Here is a 6,000-nt window from a genome sequence, read left to right as displayed (position 1 = left end):
AGAGCTGCACATGACACCCCCACACTCCCAGCATTACTTTACTGGGCACATACATCAGCAAAACGACATAAAGCATAGACCGGGGTGATTCTACATATGGTTTGGAAACTCCAGGTCTCTGGTGGAGCAATAAATATATCCTTTCAATTTTATTTTCTGCCATGTTCTGACCTTAAGGCTTTTCCCTTGGGTAAAGTTCTACAAGTGTCATCAAGCATTTGATATGCTCCTTTGATCATTCCTATGGGTGGTGTCAGCCATTTCAGCCAAACATTACTATTTACCGAGCATTAGCACATGCACATTCTGGTTAAGGCTGAGTGGAAGCGCTGACGTTTTCTCTCCCTCATTTTCTCGTCATAACCCTGGACAATCAAGAACCTATCTATCTCTCTTAAATATACTCAATGACCTGGGAGGCTGTAGTCTAGCAGCATGAACATGGGACTGTTAATCCAGAAACCCAGAAAATGTTCTGGGGAGCCAGGGTTGAATCCTGGCACGGCAGTTGGTGGAATTTGAATTCAATTCAAAAAACAAGTCTGGAATTAAGAGTCTAATGATGACTATAAATCCAATGTCAATTGTTGGAAAATGCATCTGGCTCACTAATGTCCTTTAGGGAATGAAACTGCCATCCTTACCTAGTCTGGCCTACATGTGACTCCAGATCCACAGCAATGCGGTTGTCCTCTGGGCAATTAGGGATTGGCAGTAAGTGCTGGCCTAGCCAGTGATGCCCTCATTCGCATGAATGAACAAAGGAAAAAGTAATGACCTGGCCTCCACAGTCTTCTGTGGTAATGAATTCCATAGATTCACCACTCTCTGGCTGAAGAAGTTACTCCTTATCTCTGTTCTAAAGGGTCTTCTCTTTACTCTAAGACTGTGACCACAGGTCCTAATCTCTCCTGTCAACATCCACTCTGAGGCCATTCAGTATTCTGTAAGTTTCAGTTAGATACCCCTCATCCTTCTAAACTCCATCGAGTGTAGACACAGATCCCTCAAATGTTCCTCATATGTTAAGTTTTTCATTCCTGAGATCATTCTCATGAACCTCGTCTGGACCTGTTCCAGGGCCAATGCATCCTTCCTGAGATATTGGGTCTAAAATTGCTCACAATACTCTAACTGTGGTCTGACCAGAGCCTTATAAAGCCTCAGAAGTATATACCTGCTTTTATATTCTAGTCCATTAAGAATAAATGCTGACATTGTTTTGTCTTCCTAACTACAGATTCAAACAGTAAGTTACCTTACGAGAATCCTGGACTAGGACTTGAAAGACCCTTTGCACCTCAGTTTTCTGAATTTTCTGCTGATTTAGAAAATGGTCTATGCTTTTATTATTCCAATCAAAGTGCATGACCTCACACTTTCCCATGTTGTATTCCATGTACTCCTTTGCCCACTCTCCTAACCTGTCTAAGTCCTTCTGCAGCTTCCCTGCAACTTTGATACTACTTGTCTCTCTACCTATATTGTATCATCTTCAAACTTAGCCAGAACACCCACAGTTCCTTCATCCAGATCATTAATGTATAAAGTAAAAAGTTGTGGTCCCAACACTGACCCTTGTGGAACACCACTGGTCAACAGTTTCCATCTTGAGAAGGGCCCTTTTATTTCCACTCCCTGCTTCCTGCCAGACAGCCAGTCTTCTATCCATGCAAGCCCGTTGCCTCTAACACTATGGGCCCCTAACATACTCAGCAGCCTCCTGTGCGGCACCTTATCAAAGGCCTTCTGGAAGTTCAGGTAGGTAACCTCTGTTGGCTCTCCTTGGTCCAATCTGTGCATTACCTCCTCAAAGAATTCTAACAGATTTGTCAGGCATCACCTCCCCTTGAAACCAGGCTGACTTTGCACAATTTTCCCATGCACTTCCTAGTATTCAGAAATCTCATCCCTCATAATGGACTCCATAATCTTACCAACTAACACCAGCATCTATTGAGAAGCTGATGATGGAGCAGAAGAAACCACATAAATTCCCCGTACATTCCTGCAGTTACATCAGCACAAGACCGTTTAGCAAGTATGGCTGATCTAATGGAATCCAATAGAGAAACCAAGCTCCCCTACCTCAAGGAGAGACGTTATAGCAGACCTGCCTTACCCACCTACCAACGAATCAATTCAAAGACTTGGGGAGGGGTGGGAGATATAAGGAAAAAGATGCAAGAAAGTAAATGCAGTAAAACATTAAGTAATATAGGTAACTTATTTGAGAATATATACAAATTTTATGTTAGGGAAAACTTGGGACACAAGTGTTGTGTAAGTGCTTTAGGACTCTGGAGGAATCTTACAATGATGTCACAGAGCTGCTCCTCTCTGAGTATAACTAGTATACTGTGGGCAGAGGACAAAGAAGGAGAGACAACCGTGCAGAGTAAATCAATTAGCCTCAAGCAGTAGTTTACAGATATATAATAAATATAATATATTAAAATAATTTTAATAATGCATGTCAAGCAAGCAATGTCAAACTACCACCAACCCCATCCCCCCTTCCGAGCTTCTCCATTCCTGCTATCATCAGTGTCACGGCTGTAACATGATCATTAAGATGTGGTACTGCAGGGAATGTTTTGTCAGAGCCAACCTTCAGTGAGTACATTCCCATCTTAGTTGAAATGCTGCTGAGATCAGTTACTGTGTTTGTGCGATCCTGTGTACAGCGCTGAGGGACTGTACGCAAGTCTTCATTTCTCTACTAAACCACTTGATGGTGCTAAGTGAAAATTAGATTGTAAATCTCAATCTAGTTCAATACTTAACAGCTGCATCAGGCTTCCACTTCAGTCATGGAGAAGTTCAAAGCCCTTGGTGCTCCTAATCTTTCTCAATCTTCTGGAGAAATACTGTCACAATGATTTCCACCCAAAGGAAATTGGTGAATTATCGTACAGTGTAACTGGGAATGTCTCAAACTTTTAAACTTAACAAACATCAGTCTTTAAACCTCTTTCTAACTCTAAGCATTAAAGGGAAAAGCATTCTTGTCAGAACAGTAAGTCATAGATAATTGGATCATGCCTTGCAGGAATTCTTTAAGGCTTAAATAAATCAAATAGTAGATTTTCATCACCAGTGAAATGACATGTGAGCCCTCAGGGTCCACCATGACTGGTTAACATTCTTACCTCTAAGTAAGAAAGTTAAGCAATACCTCAAGGTCATATTTTAGATAATACTGAGGGAATGCTGCACAGTTGAAGGTCTTTGCTTTTGGATGAATGTGAAGTCAAAGGCCCCCTTAGGTAGTATTTTGAAGAGTGCAGAAATTCCCCTGTTGTTCTGGTCAATGCTTACCTCTCAACTATCGTCACAAAAATGGATTATTTAGCAAATGGATGTTTCTAGGAGTCTTCAGGAGCTCCCTACTTTACAACACACTTCGAAAAAGCACATAATTAGCTGTGAAATGTTGAGATATTGTACATTCATAATAAATGTAAGTTCTGGTTGATGCAAAACTGAACTAATGACTACTTTGTTAATATCTTCATTGACCTTTCCAAAGTATTTTCTGCTCTAAGCTTTCTAGAACTATAACTATACTTTCATGCAATTCAACAAAGGGGTAATGTTTATATTTGATTGCAGAAACTTTGATATGTTCCCTCAGACATGCAAGAAATGTTGGAGATGGGATGGTTTAGATCAATCTGAACAACTCATTTCCAGACCCATCAGTTACAGGACAGTGAAAGATATTGGTAGAAGCAAATAGTTCTTGACCAAAAGCTGACGCATAATGATCTTGTGGAGGGTTTAAGACTGGAGGAGGGAAATGGTGCAGCATAACTATAGAAATGTATTACAAAGAACAAAGAAAATGACAGAACAGGAACAGGCCCTTCGGCCCTCCAAGCCTGCACCGATCGAGATCGTCTGTCTAAATCTGTTATCTATTTTCTAAGGGTCTGTATCCCTTTGCTCCCTGCCCATCCATGTACCTGTCCAGGTACATCTTAAAAGACACTATCGTGTTTGCATCTACCACCTTCGCTGGCAACGCGTTCCAGGCACCCACCAACCTCTGTGTGAACAACTGAAGGAGTTCGTTAGAGATAATGGGAACTGCAGATGCTGGAGAATCCAAGACAACAAAGTGTGAAGCTGGATGAACACAGCAGGCCAAGCAGCATCCCAGGAGCACAAAAGCTGATGTTTCGGGCCTAGACCCTTCATCAGGCCCTCTGATGAAGGGTTTAGGCCCAAAACATCAGCTTTTGTGCTCCAGGGATGCTGCTTGGTCTGCTGTGTTCATCCAGCTTCACACTTTGTTGTGGAGGAGTTCATTAGTTTATTTTTGGAACATCATTTGCATAATTTCACCTGGGTAATTAAACCCTGCACTTTCAAAGAACATATCAAAAAACACTTGAAGGGTCTATTGAACATTTAGTCAATATTAATTAAAGTATAAAGTCTTGGGAACAGAGAAGCAATCCAATCTATTTAGAAATAAACACATTTGTCAAATCATACATCAGGGAATTAAATTTTATGCTGTTGTTTGATTAGTTGTATTTTATGTCATCAATTATTCTTCTGAACTATAAAAAAATCATACAACTGATCCATATTACTCACTCAAAGTTCACTTATGTTTTTCTTTATTCTTGTGGTATTGGGCACTGATGCCATGTTGTCATATGCATAATGCATGGGTACCAATCACTAGTGATTTGTGGTGGGGTAAGGAGCTGCCACCTTCCTTTGCCAGTGTAAGGGGCTGTTCAGTAATCCATGGGGGAAGATAGACCACATGTCTCAGTAGAAGAGATACTTACCTTGGAGAAGATGTAATTTATTCACAGATTACAAGAACTCTTAAGCATGTTGATGAAAAGGTTAACAAGGTACTTGTATCTCCAACAAGGGATTGTACCAAACTCCAACTAATTCTTCGCTCAGAGGCAGGGCAATGTTATCAATGAATGAAACTCAAAACATTAACTCTTTCAGAGCCATTACCTTAGAAAGCAATCCATTTCATAGAATTGCAATTCCATGCTGGTTTATGTTGCTCATTTATGGCTGATAACAGAAGCCTATTTAATTTTTAAGTTCTAGCCCAGTAAATATTCCCCTGTTTCAATTATTATATTCTCACAAAGACAGTCAGCAGAACTGATACCACAGGCAGAATGGTCCTGAACAATGTGGACTATGGAGAAAAAATTGGGAAAATCAGGTGACATGCAAAACAAGGCCCTTCTTGACACTGAGATCAAGAGTGGTCACAGTCAGGATAGGAGGCTGAAGAGCCGAATGTTAGGAACGCCATCACCTATCTTGTTAGTATGTTTGTGTTTCAGCTCTTTCTGCCTAGTTGTAAGCCATTCTGTCCAGGAACAAAACAAAGTAGAGGATTGTGTGAGATATATGGCCGATAGTACTGGTGCAGATGGTGGAAACATAGCAAAGGCGAATGAGTAGGTAGGTATGTTGGGATTAGTAGTCTTAGGTGAGTGAGAGTGGGTGAGAACGCATTCTGAGGAAGGGTCACCGGACCTGAAATGTTAACTCTGTCTTTTCCTCCACAGATGCTGCCAGACCTGCTGAGCTTTTCCAGCAACTTTGTTTTTGGAACCTTCATACATGCTGTGTTCTTGACATGTGACTGGTTTGCCTGGCTATCTTCATGTATTTAGAATGTCTGGTGGACTTTTGCAAACACTGTCCTGTCTGAGATGGTCCAACAGAACATAATATGATGTTTAAGCATGAAGGCTTCCTGACCCATAAAATTAAGTTACCTCTTTCGTTAGCAGTTTAATGATCAGGAAGCCCATCAATATGTTATATGTAGCTAAGAACATCAGACATTACGTCTCAGTGCAATGTTAACATTTTCAAGTTAAATATCCCATAATTTCCAGTTAGAGATAACAGAATGGTGCTTGCCATTTATTTTGGTTCTAGCTGCCCACAGGACTTTGAGTGGCATCTTTAAGTTTTGAAAGCTCATTTTCAGTGTGT

Source organism: Stegostoma tigrinum, chromosome 27, assembly GCF_030684315.1.
Source record: "Stegostoma tigrinum isolate sSteTig4 chromosome 27, sSteTig4.hap1, whole genome shotgun sequence".
Classification (NCBI taxonomy): domain Eukaryota; kingdom Metazoa; phylum Chordata; class Chondrichthyes; order Orectolobiformes; family Stegostomatidae; genus Stegostoma; species Stegostoma tigrinum.
Note: the sequence above shows the minus strand (reverse complement) of the source record.